Consider the following 18,747-nt stretch of genomic DNA (forward strand, 5'->3'; position numbering starts at 1 on the left):
ACGCTTCATAACACACTCTCAACAGAGGAGATGAAAGGGAATAAATTATTTTGTAGTATTTCTTTCTCCAAGGTATCAACTGCTGATTTTGAGACACATAATTATTAAAATTATAATTGGCTATTGGCAAGTAGAACATTGGAAGCAGAGAAATGAATTATAAAAGAATGGAAACTCTGTGGATCATTTTTATTCTTCTGAGTCATTTGTGCTACTTAGCGGCCCTTAGAGAAACAAATCAATAACTATTGTTTAGAACTTCCCTCCAGCTTCCAGTGCTTTGGGAGCCTTTTTTCTATCAGTGAGCCCGTAATTTCATCAATATGGTATCATTAGCACTCCACAATTAGCAATTAACCTTTATCCAATAAGCTCCGTTATTGCTTTAGGAAAAAACTGTCAGTCCCAGGGAATATACTCAGATTTCAGTGGTACAGCTAGTTCTATTTAGGAGAGATGAAACAGCTGTTAAAGTTAGAGTCAGAGCTAGAGTAAGCACTGATTTGTAAGAACCAATCTCCTGTTCTTAAGGCATCCCGAGGAACGGAGGGGATATCCATATCAGTCATTTTTAATTTTGGTCAGAAGTAAAGTGCTCCCCAATAGGGGCACAGTTACATTCTGGTTTCTGGCAGGGCTCATTAAGAACAGCTCCATTTTAGATACCAAAATATGTATGAGTGTTCCAGTAGTTACGCTCCTGTATTTGTAGAGTGCTTTCACATAATTACTTCAAATGATCCTCACATCAACACTGGGAGGTAGTGATAATTATGTCCATTCTTCTGATTGGAAAGTAAAGCTCACAAAGGTCAAGTAAACTGCCCTTCCTCCCACAGCTATTAAGTAGTACAAACCCTGGGTCATTCTTACTCCTTTTCATGAGTACTTTTGAGCCAAAACATATTCCTGGATCCTTGCCCCAGATCTACCAGTAAATTTCTGGATGATCTTGAAAGTTGCCTATCTTGTCCTTAGTGTCCTCAGCTGTAAAATCAGCTGTAATAACAGGAAGTTGGTTCAATGGACTCTAAGCTCATTTCTAGATGTGAGATCTATGATTCCAGACATCTCCAAATTAATTTTGTATCTCAGCAAGAGTACTTTAGTATTATTATTATTATTATTATTATTTTGTGGTACACGGGCCTCTCACTGTTGTGGCCTAGTATTATTGATGCAATTACATCATAATGTCCCAGTCATTGTCCTAGAGTATAGTTTGTAAGAGTAATGATGTTTTTAGTAATATGAACACCCTATGCGGCCTTTGTCTTTTACATTTTTGCAAGATGTTTGTTGGCTCTTTTCTTTAAAATAGTGTCCAGGGTTTACAGATTATACTCATAATAATATTAACCATTAATTTCTTCCTAGATCTAAAAAATTGCTTCTGACATGTATTATAAGTAACCAGAATGATTTAAGTAGTCAGAACAAAATAATTAAGAGATGGATGACATAGGGATTCATTCATGCTGTTTACATTAATGTGAATTGGCTGGCATATAAAATGTCATTAGTGAAGGCAAAAAAGATTCCAGAGACAGGTCTACGAATAGTCTATGTATTAGATGAAAACATTCCAAGTAGAGAAAGAAATGTCCCACTTTAATTTGTCATAGACTAAATTAAATATAGAAAGACATATAAACTTTTGTTAAGATTTTTTTGTTTCATGTACAGGGACAGTTGGTCTCAAAAGATTAAAACTGAATACAATCCAGTAGAGAAACAGTAACTTTTTAAATTCACAAAAACCTTTGCAGAGAGGAAAAGGAGAAAATGACCTATGAAATAAATTTAAAACCCTGGAGAATGTTCCTTGGTTTGTCTAGCTCTTGAAGAAGAATCCTATGGACCTTGCTCCTTCATCGTGCTAGAGGTGAGCTCTAAAGGGAGTTAAATTCTCCTCAGTTGCATGTTCCACTTACAGCCATGAGGTCTGAAAAGGGTTTAACAGGAATGGAGGAGGGCTGCAACACAATGATTGCTGTGATTGGCACACGTTATTTATTTTTATGTTATTTTATTTATTTGGGGGGAGGGTGCTTTATTTTAAATGAAGGAAAAAATTCTGATGATGACTTTCCTTGAGTCATTTATTCAAAATTCCATTATCACTTCTGTTGCAGGTTTTAATAATGATACATACATATAGGTTAATGATGCCTTTTTTTTCTACCACTGACATGCCAACATTGTTTTTCCTTGTCTTTCACATCAAGTATTACATTATACTCCTGTAGTCATCAAAGTTATTACTATTAGGAGGATTTAAAGTCCTTCTAAAAGCAAATGCAAGCAAGATTCATAATTTCAATAATAAATACAGAGAAAAAATAACTATCATGGAATTTAAGATATATAATGGTCCAGTATATATACATACACATACATGGATATTTATGTATATGCAATTCTTCTTTTAATAAAAATCTATAACCTCAATACATACCACAGTTAAAAGTAGAACCACTGTGACTGAATTGGGAGTAAAGCATTTTGAACTCCTTCTTCCCTCATTCCTGGTGGAGGTCACTGAGACACCACCCAAGTTTGAAAATGAATGATGTAGTCCGTGTCCTTTCCACTTTTTATATATGAGGAAACTGAGGCCCGAACATGTTAAAATACTTGACCCCATCACAGTCACTCACTCACCCACCTAGACTGGGACCTCACCCCAAGTTCAGTGATAGGATGATGGCAAACCCTTTCTTTCTGAATATCCAGAGTCCTGCCTTGTAGTCACCACTGTGCTACTGATTTGGGTCTGTGACCTTGAACACACCCGTTGACCTCATTGAACTGATGTTTTCTTGTCCTAATACAGGAAAGATGATAGGAAATATTAAAACAGGAAAAGGAAGAGCAGATCTTCTACAGGACAGTTTTATTTCTACAAAATGACTTCAGGTGAAATCCTCCAGACATCACCAAAGGCTTCAACTACAGAAAATGAAATGAAACAAAAGCACTAATACGAACTTCAAAGAAAGCAAACGGTAAGAGAGATCCACTGGTAACACTAGGTATCTACAACGGCATATTTCTTAAATACAACATGGAACATTTGCAATAGAACAATGTGTGTTTCACTACTGCAATCCTTTTCCAAAATTTCCATGGTAGTGCCTCTAACAGGAGAGAAATGGGAATGTATTAACCCTTCTTTTTTTCTTTTTTTTTTAATTTAATTTTATTTATTTATTTTTTATACAGCAGGTTCTTATTAGTCATCAGTTTTATACCTATTGGTGTATACATGTCAATCCCAATCTCCCAGTTCATCCCACCACCAGCACCACTGCCCCTGCCGCTTTCCCCCCTTGGTGTCCATACATTTGTTCTCTACGTCTTGTCTCTGTTTCTGCCTTGCACACCAGTTCATCTGCAGCATTTTTCTAGATTCCACATATATGCATTAATATACGGTACTTGTCTTCCTCTGTCTGGCTTACTTCCCCCGTAGGACAGTCTCTAGGTCCATCCGCATCTCTGCAAATGACCCAGTCTCGTTCCTCCTTATTAGCCCTTCTTACTCTAACACCAGCTGAATCTATAAGCTGATTATATTCTCATACTTTATGTACAAATATGTAATCTTTAGCTTCTCAATTTTGCCTTTACTTTTGTAAGTAAAATTATGAATTAACTTTAATAAAAAATAATGTGTCTCTACTTAGCTATACTGCTAAGTTTTACAGCAGGACCATAGGGAGGGGAAGAGGAGGAATAAAGACACAGATAATTCTAAAATAACTTTTCATTATATGATTAAGGATACACATGGAGCCCAGAGGATGGTACAAACATTTTCTCCATGACTCACCTTTCAGATCATGTTAATTGCACCTAAGGTGAGCATAGATGAATCCTTCTTTTCTGTTCTCCTTCGATCCAATGGATTACTATATGCTGATAGGCATTAATAAATATTTTCTGAGGAATTTTAGAATTTTAAAATTAATATCCTGTTATACCCAAATATTTTTGTCATAAAACTTTTATCATGACCTATATAGACAAATAAACATCTAGAGAAATATAGGTTAGATGCACATTAATACATGAATTCAATTTTGCAAACTATTATGTGTTCTTCAAAAAGTTTTGTCTATTGTTAATAAGCAGAAAAATATACAGTGTAAATGCATACACAAAAACTTAAGTAATGATTACATATTAAGAGCAAGACTTTTGCACAAAGAAATATATTTCTACTTGGTTGAATCAGAGAGTAAAAGGGAAAAAAAGAGGCCAGTGGGGTTAAAATGTGCTGAAGGTGGCTTCTGCTAGTTCTTTAGAGTGAGTTGTACACATAACTTCACATCTCTTCCAAGCTCCTCATTCAATGACATCCTGTTGGTAGTTTGCCTAGGTGGGAGGATTTATACCACAGGATTCAGCAAACATTCCAAATCAAGATTTGTTCAACCAATTCTGGAGCACTGATCGTTAAATAGTAATCAACACATCACTGTCTAAGACCCTGAAGAACCTAAAGAGGACCTTAACAAGCCTTCATCTGTTATCAAGACTCCTTAATTTATATCATGTACAGATAGTCTTACTTCACTACTTTTCTTTCCTTCCAGTTGTTTGGGTTTACACATTTAGATGTATTTGCAGCAAATTTAATAGCTAATATGCTGCCTTAAAAATTGTATTGTGCTATATTAAATACCAGAATGTTCCAAGAAAACTATAGTCATATTATACAGGTTAGGAGAAAATAAATAATAAATACTTGAATAAAGGTGAGAATTGAGTTGCAGTAACATCAGCAACATGGCTGAGTAGGAAGCTCTGGACCCTCTTTTCTCCCATAAACACAATTCAGCAATAGCTTATGGACAGATTTCCTTGGTGAAAAATCAGAAAATGTAAATTGTGACAACAATAACATAAAGTTTGTGTGTTGGGGGGAGGAGTCATTAAAGTTTAGAAGTTTTGTATGTGATTGAACTTAAGTTGTTATCAGCTTAAAATAAACTGCTATAGCTATGAGATATTTTATATAAGCCCCCCCATACACATACAAAATACCTATATAGAAGTTGCAGAAAAGAAAAAAGAATCAAAACATATCAATACAAAAAAGTGACAAAACCAAAAAGAAGACAACAAGAGGAGAGACAGAAAAAAAGAACAAGACTAACAGAAAACAACTAACAAAATGGCAATTGTATATCCTTTCCTATCAATAACTACTTTAAAGTAAATGAGTTAAATGTTCCATCAAAATATATAGAGTGGCTGAATGGCTAAAAAAATAAGACCCAAGAATATGGGGACTACAAGAACATCACTTTAGATTTAAGCACACACACTAACTGACAGTGAAGGCATGAAAAAAGATATTCCATGCAAATAGTAACCAGAAGAGTGTGTAGGTGGCTATACTTATATCAGACAAAGGAAACTTTAAGTTAAAAACTGTTGCAAGAGACAAAGAAAGACATTTTATAATGATAAAAGTGTCAATCCACCAGGAAGCTATAACAATTATAAATGTAAATGCATCTAATATAAGAACATCTAAATATATAAAGCAAATGCTGACAGAACTGAAGGGAGAAATAGAGAGCAATAAAATAATAACAGACTTCAATACCCCACTTTCAATAATGAACAGAACACCCAGAACAGGAAACAGAGGACTCAAATAACACTATAGACCAAATGAACCTAACAGACATGTACAGATGTACAGAACATCCCACCCAGCAGCAGGGGTGTACACATTCTTCTTAAGTGCACGTGGATCTTTCTCCAGGATAGATCACATGTTAGGTCACAAAACAAGTCTTAACAAATTTAAAAAGGTTGAAATCATACCAAGTATGTTTTCTGACCATAACGGTATGAAACTAGAAATCAGTAACAGAAGGAACACTAGAAAATTCACAAATATGTAGAAATTAAACAATGCACTGTTGAACAGCCATTAGGTCGAAGAAGAAATCAAAAGGAAATTAGAAAATACCTTGAGACAAACAAAAACAAAAGCACAACATACCAAAACTTGTGTGATGCAGCAAAAGCAGTACTAAGAGGGAAGTTAAAATGCCTGCCTTAAAAAAGAGGAATGATCTCAAATAAGCAACCTAACTTTACAACTCAAGGAACTAGAAAAAGAACAAACTAGGTCCAAAGTTAGTAAAAGGAAAGAAATAACAAAGATTAGAGCAGAAATAAATAAAATAGAAAATAGAAAAACAATAGAAAAAAAAACAATGAAATTGAGTTTTAAGTAAACAAAATTGACAAACCCTGAGTTAGACTAAGAAAAAAAGAGAAGACTCAAATAAATAAAATTGGTAATAAAAGAAGAGACATTACAACCGACCCAAAAAGAAAAAGTGTAAGAGACTACTATGAACAATTGTATACCAACAAACTGGATAATCCAGAAAAAAATGGATAAATTCTTAGAAACATACAACCTACCAAGACAAAATCATAAAGAAATAGAAAGACTGAACTTACTTATAACTAGTAGGAGATTGAATCAGTAATCAAAAACCTCCCAACAAAGAAAAGCCCAGGACCAGATAGTTTCAGTGGTGAATTCTACCAAACATTTAAAGAAGAACTAACACCAATTCTTCTCAAACTCGTTCAGAAAAATAAAGAAGAGGGAACACTTCCAAACTCATTTTATAAGGCTATCATTACCCACAAGTCAGACAAAGACACCACAAGAAAAGAGAACTACAGGTCATCCTTGATGAATATATATATATATATATATATATATATATATGCAATTATCCTTAACAAACTATTAGCAAACTAAATTTAACAGCACATTAAAAAGATCATACACCATGACCAAGAGGGATTTATCCCTGGGATCCAAGGATGTTTCAACCTATGAAAGTCAATTAATATGCTATACCACATTAACAGAATAAAGCATACAAATCATATGATTGTGTCAGTAGATGCAGAAAACATGTTTGACAAAATTCAACACTGTTTTATGATAAAACTGCTCAACAAACAACAAAGAAATTACCTCAACATAATAAAGACCATAAATGAAAAGCCCACAGTTAACATTATACTCCACAGTAAAAGACAGAAAGTTTTTTCTCTAAGATCAAGAAAGCAAGTATATCCACTCTACAGGTACCACAGCAATTAGGAAAAAAAAAAAAAAAAAAAAAGAAAGAAAGAAAAGGAATCCAAATTGGAAAGGAAGAAGTAAAATTGTTCCTGTTTGTAGACAGCATCATCTTATATATAGAAAACCCTAAAGACTCCATAAGAAAAAAGCTATTAGAAGTAATAAATGAATTCAGTAGAGTTACAGGATCCAAAATCAACATACAAAAATCAGTTGTGTTTCTGTACACTAACAACGAACTATCTGAAAAGGAACTTAGGAAAACAATCCCATTTACAATAGTGGAACCTTATATTACTTATACTTGATGTTTTATTTTTTTAGTGGCTGTTCTGGGATTTCCAATATACATCCTTAAGTTATCAGAGGCTGCTTTCAAATATTATGCAACTTTGCATACAGTGTAACAACTTATACTTTTTCTTTCCTCCTTCAAATCTTTGTGCTATCTTTGTTATACATGTTACTTCTATATATGTTATAAACTCCACAGTGCATAATACATTGTTACTACTTTTGCTTTAGTCAATTATCTTTTAAAATGGTTAAAAATAAAGAAAAGCATCTTCTATATTTATCTTCCTTTTTACCGTATCTAGATATCTTTACTTCTTTGTGTGGAGCCACATTTCCTTCTGGTATCATATTCCTTCAAACTAGAAAGCTTCCTTAAACATCCCTTGCAGTGCAAGTCTTTGGCAATGAATTCTCTTAGCTTTTGTTTGTCTGAAGAAGTCTTTATTTTATTCATTTTAAAAAGATATATTCATTGGGTAGAGAATCTGGGTTGACAATTTTTTTCTTTAAATACTCTGAAGATGTCACTCTACCATTTTCTGGTTTGCATAGTTTCTGAAGGGAATTCTGCTGATGAGTATGTTTCACTCTCACTGCCTTCAAGATTTTCTCTCTATCCTTGATTTTCAGCATTTTTACTGTGACATGTTCTGGTTCTGGTGGCGTTTGTTTGTTTGTTTGTTTTTAATTCTCTGGGATACTTGGATCTGTTTGTTTTCTTTCATTAAATTTGGAAAATTCTGTGAATTCGTTTGGACAACATGTCGAAACCAGCAAGAGAACCTTGAATTGCAATGGATTGAAGCAAAGTAGAAGTTTGTTTCTCTCTCATAAAAAGAGTCAGAATGTAGGCAGTCCAGAACTTTCATGGCAGGTGGATCATCATCAAGGGCCAAATTATTTTTATTTTTTGTTTTACAACATTTTTATGGTGCCTTAGGGTCTAACATGGGTGCCTGAGCCTCAGTCATTATTTCAGCATTCCAGCCAGCAGAAAAAAGAAAAAAAAATGGGAGAAGGGAGAAGAATGTCCCCTCCCTTTAAAGACACCTAAGAAACTTCTTGGAAGTCTCATCTGATAATTCTGCTTATGTCTCTTGGCTAGAACTTAGTCACATTGCCCACACTGGACACAAGGAAGACAGAAATATACTTTTTATTCTGTATGGCCATGTAGCCAGCTAAAACTCAAGAGGTCTCTAAGAAAATAATAAGGAATATATAATAAGGTAGGAGGCAGGTAGCAGTCTTTTCCACAGCTGTGCATGAAAGCCATGTCTATAGCTTTTAAAAACTACAGATAGCTGGTGTTTCAATTACCTATTGCTGTGTAACGACCACTCCAAAACATAGTGATTAAAAAATAACAATATTTTCTTATTTCTCATAATTCTGTGCTTGGCTAGGCTCAGTTGAACAGTTTTCCTAATCTACATGGTGTCTGCTGAGATCACACATGAGGCTGATTTCAGAGGAGAGCTTGGCCAGCACTGGAATATAAAAGACAGCTTTGCCCATGTGTCTGGGGTCTTGGTAGGGAAGACTGGGGTGTCCAGAAGGCTGCAATATCTCCTTCTTTCTCCATCAGGAGAGCCAGGTCTCTCTACATGGTGGTGAAAAAGGCTCTAAGAAAGTAGGTATAAGATGCCAAGTGTCTGAAAGCCTAGGTCCAGAGCTGTCATGATGGTACTTCTATTGCATTCTATTGGTCAAAGCAAGTCACAAGGTTATCCCAGATACAAGAGCAGGAGAAAGAGACTCCGCCTTTGTATCGTAGGTGAGGCAAGTGCACAGAATGAGAGGACGAGTTGCTGGTGGCCATCTTTGGACTCAGATCACTACTTCACTTAGAGATTCTCCATAGGCTAGGAGTTTGCTCAAGTTGTCCGTTCTTAGAATGAAAGGAAGAGAGGAAACTCATAGGTGGTTGGGTTTATGCACAAGAGTAAGAATCACTGACTCACTCTGGTATCACTGCCAGAATCTCAGCAGACAAGATCTTGGAAGCGGCACAAAGAAGTACACATAATTTCTACATAGAGAAGCTCCTAAAGCAACGAAATTATTCTCAGATGGTGTTGTCAGCAGTTTAAACTGGTATAACCTTTCTAGGTAATAGTCTTTAAAATGTGTGTCCCATTGACTCAGTAATCCCAATTTTAAAGACTCTATCTTAAGCACATATTTTAACAAGTGTGAACAAAGATGTGTAATGCAGTGTTTTGTATATGGATGCAAAACTGGAAATAATTGAATATTTATTAGAAATGGGAGATTTATTTAGAGGGTTAATAGAATACACTTCAGTTTTAAAAAATAATAAAGTGTGAGAGGTCTTCACCATATCTGAAGTAAAATCAGCCTAAAAAGGAGACTATAATATTGTATGTGTATAAATTGTATATAATTTCATTTTTTTGCAAAATTATGCATAAGAAAATGTCTGGAAAAATATATATTAACAGTGGTCATATTATGGTTTCTATTACTTTTTCTCAGTTGTATTTTCTAAACAAAAATTTTTTACAATAAACAAGCATTATTAATGGACTAAAATAATATTATATACAATATTAAATACTAAAGCAGTTGCATAGTATCCACTTGGCTTGGTTTATGTTTTCCAAACATAACCATGTGAGTAACTTTATGTGAGTTCTTGTTGTTCTTCCCAAGGAACAGAGAATTATATTCAAACATTCCCTTTCTGGACATAATTTTAATTTGTGAGCCCTGCCATCTGTGTGAGGCTTGTTGCATCACTCCTTACTAGAGGTTATTGTTCAGGCTTTCACACTTTGGAATAATTACAACAGAATAACCTTGAAGTTATCACCTCTAATAGCAAAAGAAAGCAAGGTCCTGGGAATCTGAATATCTTCTAAACCAGCATAGAAAGCCAGAGAATCAAAAGGAATGAGAGTCAGGGTGTAAAGATTTATTATGCTAAAACATCATTTCAAAAGGTCAAAATTCCACATTATTTCATTAGGTTTGAAGTAACTCATGAAGGCCTTCCCACTTATCACGTGTCTAGTTTAGGGAGGCTGTTAAATGAAATAGGAGGCATGTCCCCTGGAGAAAGAGAGGGGGGGGGAGGGAGAGAGAGAAAGAAAGAACACAGACACAGAAGAAAGCCACCAGGAGCCCTTACAAAGTAACCCACCCACAGACACTGACACAAGGGTCCCAAGCAGGCAGAGTTTACAGAGAGCTCATTTTTAATCTTCAAGACTCAATCCAAATTCTGATCTTAAAATTCTCTCTAACCTCTGCAAATCTAACTACCATCATTGTTATATTCCTGTCTTCTTAATGTAAGGGCTGGCTATCTATTTGATACCATCTAAATATTACTTTGAATTTGAATTGGTATCTTCAATATTCTACTTTGGGTTGTTACTTCTTTTTTCAGTTTTATTATAAAATCATTTCATATTAAAATTTACATAAGTAACGTTCAAATATATTTTCATCAAAATGCAAAATAACAAAGATGAACATTGTTGAGCACTTACTCTATGTCAGGCATTTAAAAAAATGTACACGTACTTCTTCAATTCTTGCAACGATTCTATGAGGTAGCTTATGTTATTGTCTTCATTTTGCTTAAGGAAAGCAGGGTACACAGAGGTGAAGTAATTTGCCCAGAATGTCTCCAGAGCTAGAACTCTTAACCTCTATATTATACTATTTCTCATTAATATAAGATAACGTGGAATAAAACTGGGAATGGTACCTGCACAATTATGTGAGACAGCCCTGTCTCTGTGACTCTCTGGTCATTTGTCTTTCCAGAGCTTTATCTATTCATTTGCATGTTCATTTACATGTATGAGTACCAGGTATGAGTCTCACTCCATAAACTATGCATGTACAAAGTAATTTTTCTATAACTGAACTTAATTGGGCTGATTTTTCTTATGGCACAAACATATTCTTTTTTAATTCCACATCTTCTTGACACTTTTTCCTGGATTGTCTGTAGGTTCTTCAGGGGATGCCAGGTAGTACATTATGGGGAACCCTCGGGGGTCTCCATCCTGAGACATCCATAGTTCCATCTGATCCTGATTCAGTAGGATCCCTGTTAGTGACAGAGAGGCCCCTCCAGACCTGTGTCTTTCTTAGCTATTCCTGCATCCCGCAAAAGCAGATTTAAAATGATCCCACTGTTCCCAAACACCCCTTGGGCTGCAGTAGGAAACCAGGTGGGGCTGCAGAAGGCCCTTCACCACCCAAGCACTCCTACTCAAGTGCTCCTGCATCCTCTTGCAGCAGGGGGAGTTCTGGGGCCTTGTCTTAGAACCCTTACCTGGGAAGGTCCATGGGAAAGCAGCCCAGGGTCACTGGCACTGTATTCCTCAAATGTTGCTAGAGCTTCTATTATTTCTCTTCTCCTCTCCCCTTCCTCTCTGACATGGTGAGAGGCTCTGTCTTAATGGATATGTAACTCGTTTACCTTATTTCTTTGATGCTTATATTCTCCCACTTCAGGGAAAAAAATTGCTCTGGTTGTGTTTTACCAAATCCTCGAAACTCAAAAGCCAAGATTTAGAAAACAGTTATAAGGTTTCACCATTATATGTAAGGATTGTGATAGGATTCTTTTATGTAATCTTTACCAAGCTAAGGTGGCATCCTTTTACTATCTGTTGAGACTTCTACTATTATCAAGAATGGGAGTTGAATTGTATCAAATGCTTTCTAAGCATCTATTGAGATGACCATATATTTTCCCTTAGATACGTTCTAAAGTAGTAAATCACATTAATAGATAAGCATCTATTCAGTCTTCTGCGTTTCTGAGAAAAGGTCTCCTTTGTCCTGAATTATCAGCCTTTTCATAGTGATTGAGTTTGAGCATTTTGTAGGTGCCTGACTCTGATCAAGTCACTTAATTTTCATTAACTTTAGTTCCCTCAAGTGCAATATGAGTACTTCCATCCTAGTCACAAAGTAGGTGTTAGGATTAGGTGAAATTGTAAAATTCTTATACAGTAAAAAAAAAAAAAAAGAAAAAGAAAAAAATGTTGTACAGATATCATTTATTACTTCAGGTATTCAAGAGAACTGAGTGATTATACTTGTATTCCCCAGATGGTAAGCATGAGCTACCTAGCATGCCATTAATGAGGATGAACTAGTGCATTGAATTACCACTTTGTGCAACTCTCCTTTTTTCTAGTGGCATTGGCTCCGTCCACCAAATGCGTTAGGAGCCCAAGGCACACAGGATGATAAGTTAATTTTCCCTAAGATTGCATCAATGTTAGAAATGCTATCATGGCTTTGTCTGAGGGTCCAGGGATACCGACCAATAGTTCTTGGTTAGTAGCTGGAGCTACTTCTTCAAGAATAAAGACTGTATTTTGATGGGTAGAAAGAAAATGGCCCGTGGGATGATATTTTGAACGTTGACCACTAGATGGCATTATGAGCCTATCAGAATTGTTTTAATGAGGCATTTATTCACCAGTTAAATACTAATTAGTTAAAGAAAGGTATTAGTAAACGGAAGTTAGTGATAATGACAGCAGTATCTTTGAGAAAGCTGTTTGTCCTCCTTGTCTGAATATCAGCTAAAGGTAGCAATAATATCTAGAGACAATGTTATTTAGCCCTCATTTCAAAACAATCATCTCCATAAGGAAAATAATTACACTAAAGCAAATGGAAAGGATATACTCTTAGAAACAAAAAGTCAGTGAGAAATTCTATCAAAAAAAAAAAAACTAAACATATTTTTGTTCTCAACTGAATTGCCTAAACACTTTGTGAGATAAATGAATTCCAAAAGAGTTTAGATAACTTGGCTTAAAAAGGAAGTGGGTAGGATGACAATGAGGAAATAATTTTAGGTTTAACTCAGAGAGGGCTGCTTCTTCTGTCATCTCTTTGGGGTTGCTTTTGGCAACGGAACACTTAGATGGTTGGAATTTAGGTAGTAATAAAAACAAATATTCGAATGATTATTAATTCTTATTTTAATTCATATTAAATATCATGACAGGAAGTAACTGAACTTAAAGCTATAGGACTTCTTTGTTGGGGACACTGATAGTAGCATTTACTCACGCTAAACAAACACTGGCTTTTCTGGTTTATTCTTCTGCTTTCCTGTCATCTCATTTATCCCCTCCATGCATCTCCACTTCCTCCAGTACACCTCTACAGGTTTCCCCAGCTATCAGAAAGTAGAGTTCGTATGGACCCTTTCACAAGCCACGATGCTGTAAAGCAAAGAAGCAATTACCTTTGGACACATCTTGCTAATGGAGGCACAAAATAAATGGAGATAAAGCACAGATGCTCACAGACACAGTTCAAAGCTATGGCGGCTGCTTGCTTAGATCCTGAGTGTGGTTCTGGGGAAGGAGCTTGATGAGGCCATTCTCCCTATTCTGGGTGCACAGATGCCTCTACTAAGGCTCAATGCAAAACAAATGCTGGGGTCTTCCCTGGTGGCGCAGTAGTTGAGAATCCGCCTGCCAATGCAGAGGACATGTAGGTTTGATCCTTGGCCCAGGAAGATCCCAGGTGCCACAGAGCAACTAAGCCCATGCACCACAACTACTGAGCCCGTATGACACAACTACTGAGGCCCACGCGCCTAGAGCCCATGCTACGCAACAAGAGAAGCCACTGCAATAAGAGCCCTGAAATTATTCTGGAATTTCAGGGTTTTTTGTTTGTTTGTTTGTTTTTGTTTTTTAAATACAGCCCACAACGAAGAGTAGCCCCCGCTTGCCACAAGTAGAGAAAGCCCATAGTAGAGAAAGCACAGCAAGGAAGACCCAATGCAGCCAAAAAAAAAAAAAAAAAAAAAATTTAATTAATTAAAAAAAAAACCCAAAAAGCAAACGCTGAAGGCTATTTTTGCTTTTTACCTTTTATCGTAAAAGCAAAAATCCTCTTCAGATTTCTTTCTGTTAGAAACAATAGGTACTAATGCAGGTCTTTTGTAAAAGCAAATTGGCTTAGAGAGAACTTTTGAAAATCGGGGGATACCTGCACTCACTCTCATAGTATTTTAAAGAATGAAACACCTCTCTCTCTCTTTAATCTCTTGAGAAAGAAAGAAGACTCCCAAGTTGGCAGCTCACACTGCTCAGAGTGAAATACAGTGGTCTGTGGGTGCCGGAATCATGCCTGTCATACTGTCCCCAATACACACATGTATAACATCAGCTGTAAGTACAGCTTGTGTCTGGTCCTCAGTCCTACTTGGAATGTTTGAGACGATTGCCTATTAGGGATCTCTTTACAACTATGAAATAGTAGACTTTTCATCAACAATTATTTCATAATTTATATACATAGACAGGCTTGATAAGGAAGAGACCAATTTCTAATGGCCAGGGAGTTTTAGGAAAGAAGAAAAAGAAGGAGAAGAAATACTCCCAAAGAATTACTAGTGCATAGTAATCCATTATCTAGAGCTGAGATCTGATAGGAAAGTTCATAGATGTCAAGGATTCTAAGAAAATATATTTACACAGTTTTCTTGGGTCACATTTTTGGCTTCAAACTTTATTTCACGGTTTTCAGGAATTCTGTCTTCACAGTGAATCAGTAAATGGTCAACATTTAAGACATGCCACTCTTCTGAAATCAATCAAAATTCAAGTAGAACATTCTTAGTCAAGTGTTGAGTCATGCTGACTAAGAGGCAATGTGCAGGGAGGTGGGAGAGAGGATTGAGGCCCTCACAGAAGTCACTTGAATAACAACAGCTTCATTCTAGGACTGGAGAGCTCTCTAGGTCCAGGAGTCAGAGTTCCTAACCAATGGGAGAGACAGAAGCTTGAACAGCCCCCTTCATTTCAGTGGGAGAAAAATCTCTGGAATGTTATTTGCATAACTGTGACCTCAATTCAATACAACATGTCCAAGCAGGTAAGACAGAATCCACTATACTGGAGGTCGAAGTCTCAAGGGTATACTTTTAACATTTCCATTACAGAAATTCTTATCATGGGATAATGTTCTCATCTACACAAGGTGAGACTATAACGTAATGTGATTCATTTAACAAAAACAACAAGCAGGGGCTTCCCTGGTGGCGCAGTGGTTGAGAGTCCGCCTGCCGATGCAGGGGACACGGGTTTGTGCCCCGGTCCGGGAAGATCCCACATGCCGCGGAGCGGCCGGGCCCGTGAGCCATGGCCGCTGAGCCTGCGCGTCCGGAGCCTGTGCTCCGCAACGGGAGAGGCCGCAGCAGTGAGAGGCCCGCGTACCGCAAAACAAAACAAAACAAAACAAACAAACAACAACAAAAAAAAACAAGCATAACAGAATGTATGCAATCAGATGAATGTGGGCTATTGTCTTTGGAAAATAGATTTGAATTTTGGAAGCAGCCAAAATGTCAGTAGCTTGGAGGTAGTGCAAGGGAGAGCTCTTAAAAAGCTGAATAATAGGGAAGATTGAAGCTGCAGTGCGCAATCTTTTTTTTCAAATAGGAGCTTCTTTTGGTTTTCACAAAGACCTTCCCTGCCTGAGGTAAGGTAGCTTGAGACAGAGAGCTGTTATTTGTGATATGGTCATGTGTGGACATTCCATGAGAAAGAATGCACAACTTGGATAGTCAACTTGATACACCTTGAAAAGACTTAATACATGATAATTACATAGACTAATTGAGGATGTCTATATCTAAAGAATTGAGATTTTGAGTCACGTTCTGTTATAAGGAATTCCAAGGATACACTGAATTTATCCTATTTATTCTGGAATTTCAGTTTTGTTTGTTTGTTTTTGTTTTGATTAATACAGCCCAATAGTCTAGGTATATCTTCTGAGATTGTTTCTTAATGTGAAATTTGCCTTATTCTTTGCATTTAGGATAATTGGATTTGGCTTATAAGAAACATGAGAAAAGAAGATTTACAAGCAACCTATGCTAGATTTAAGATCTTCTACAGAGAACTGACTTAATGTGGTCTCCATCTTCTCAACTGACAGAATCCCATGATTTGGACTAATAGAGCAAAATGAGAGAATTGGATTAGATGTAAAATGTTTCTAGAAAAAACTCTGAGTCTTCTGCCCTGATGATCTATGAGTAGGAAATGTGATAATACAGCAGCCTACCCAGAGAGTTTTTAAATTCCATGCTGCCCATTTTCAGAAGAAATAATGACTTCCCAACTGGAGAGTCACCATGTTTATCACTTACAGAGGCTGGGTACTTGGCAATCTCGACCAAAATATTAGCTAAGGATACCTGGGAAATAAAGGAAAGCCTTCCTTATTGATATTTGAAAATTACAGCAAGTCTTGATGTGGCTTTGAGTTATGTATCACCTATATGATCTATTGTAATTAGCTATATATATGACATATAACTGTACATATGACACATATGCACACGACAGATATGTGTAGATGTATATTACCTATATGAAAGAATATTTGGAAAATTTTCTTTTCAAGCAAGTATTTCTGTAGATTTGGAGACAATTTTCTTGCTCCACAATTGTGTATTTCTCCTCTTATTCAAAATACTCTTCCATGTAAGAAACTGACCAAGGGGACTTCCCTGGCAGTCCAGTGGTTAAGACTCTGTGCTTTCACGGCAGGGGGTGCGGGTTCGATCCCTAGTCAGGGAATTAAGATCCTGCATGCCGCGTGACGTGGCCAACAAAAAAAAAAAAAAAAGAAGAAGAAAAAAAGAAAGTGACTAAAATGCAGTTGTCTTCCTCATCAAAGGAAATTAGATTATTTATATTATAAGTCTCCCTCTCTCCACCAAGTCAAACAATATTAGCCTCCCGTTTCATCCTAAAACAAAAAGCCTTCAGGAGCAGGAGTGAAGGGGCCACAGGAAAGAGGTACACTGGAAAGAACCCTGAAATGTGGGACCCATTTCCACCTTTGCCCTGGAGCAGCTGTGTGCCTTTGGGCAAATCATATGATCTCTTAGCACTTCAGCTTCCTGGTCTGTAGAATGTAGAGTTGAACCAGAGAGTTTCTTAGACGTGTGTGCACAGAAGAATCACGTGTGTCTACCCAGTGTGCACAGAAGAATCACCTACAGTCTTCAAAAGAGATGAGTTCCTTGAAATAGGTAATGGTATTTTAAACCCAGAGCTTACCACAGGACATGACATGTAGTTAAGGTTGCCAGATTTAGCAAATAAAAACCCAGGATGTTCAGTTAAATTTGGATTTCAGATAAATGATGAATACATTTTTAAGATGAGCATGTCCCAAATATTTATCTGACAACCTGACACATGAAGGAAGTCAAAGTTCGTTCATGTGATGAACTTACATCATCAAGCCTCTACTGGTGGGAATTTTAGATAAAGAATGGGAAGTGGTAGGGGATGTGTGTTTCAGTAGTTTTTCGGTCATACCACATGGGGAGTCTCTTGCTTTTGTTTTTTTTCAAGCTTTATCAGCCTTGATTGGAGTACTTTTTCAACATTCGACAAGAACTATATCAATTGGAATGCTTTAGGCTGTGAGTAAAGTATAACTCAACTAAAATAGTTCAAACGATAAGGAAATTTATGGATTTACTTAACAAGAGGTCTGGAGCTGAGATGAAGCCATCAAGGACCCAGGTGTTTCCATCTTCTTTCTGCTGGGACATCCTAGGTGTGTTGGCTTTCACCTTCAGGACATTAGAGGGGAAAAGGAAAAACAGTATTTTTTTTTTTTTTTGGCCGTGCCATGTGGTTTGTGGGACCTTAGTTCCCTGACCAGGGATCAAACCCATGCCCCCTGCAGTGGAAACAAGTGGAGTCCTAACTACTGGCCTGCCAGGGAAGTCTCTATACATGTACCTTTTTAACTGAAGGGAAAGGAAAACATTTCCAAGGGTTTTCTATCTCCAGAATACTTCCCGTTCAAACACATTGGCCAGAATTGGGTCACATGCCCGTGGACTAGCCCAAAGGGAGGCTGGAATGCAAATTTCAGATGTTTTCACTCTTCCTGGTAGGAGGCAGGTTCTGTAAGTAATGAAGGAAATGCTTGGAAATAAATATTGTGGAGGCAACTGAGTGTCATCCCTAACTGTCACATCTGGGATAAGCCTCTTCTGTTTTTTAAGCCTTTTCAATGACTCCAACACACTGACGGATTCTTGCCTGGTGGACCAGTCTGAAGGCGCAGGGAATGCCTCACAGTTTTAGGTGTTGTTCTTTTGAAGGCCTTTGTGCATTAAACCCTGACCCAAAACAAAGACACATTTATGTTGGTCCCAACATAGCCCTTTAAATGTGTTCTCCTTTAGCCAGAATGATTAGAACTTCAAATTTCACAATCACTTTCCTTTTTGCCCAGAAAAATATTTTTTA

General features: G+C 36.8%; 1 protein-coding gene across 7 annotated transcripts in view; it reads left to right on the forward strand.

Moving 5' to 3' along the window:
* FUT10 (fucosyltransferase 10) overlaps nucleotides 1-16,802 on the forward strand; it is a 259,867-nt gene extending 243,065 nt beyond the window's left edge. For 4 of the 7 annotated variants that reach the window (XM_082608592.1, XM_082608590.1, XM_082608593.1 and 1 more), the window contains one exon: nucleotides 1,770-3,568. The gene's annotated coding sequence lies outside the window, so the exon portion shown is untranslated. Of the gene's footprint in view, nucleotides 1-1,769; nucleotides 3,569-15,182; nucleotides 15,335-16,282 lie in introns of those variants that run through there. The other 3 variants (XM_082608594.1, XM_082608595.1, XM_082608591.1) reach the window with 3 other exon arrangements.
* The last annotated feature ends 1,945 nt before the right edge of the window (nucleotides 16,803-18,747 follow it).

The sequence above is a fragment of the Mesoplodon mirus genome, assembly GCF_964341445.2.
Source record: "Mesoplodon mirus genome assembly, chromosome: 20".
Classification (NCBI taxonomy): domain Eukaryota; kingdom Metazoa; phylum Chordata; class Mammalia; order Artiodactyla; family Ziphiidae; genus Mesoplodon; species Mesoplodon mirus.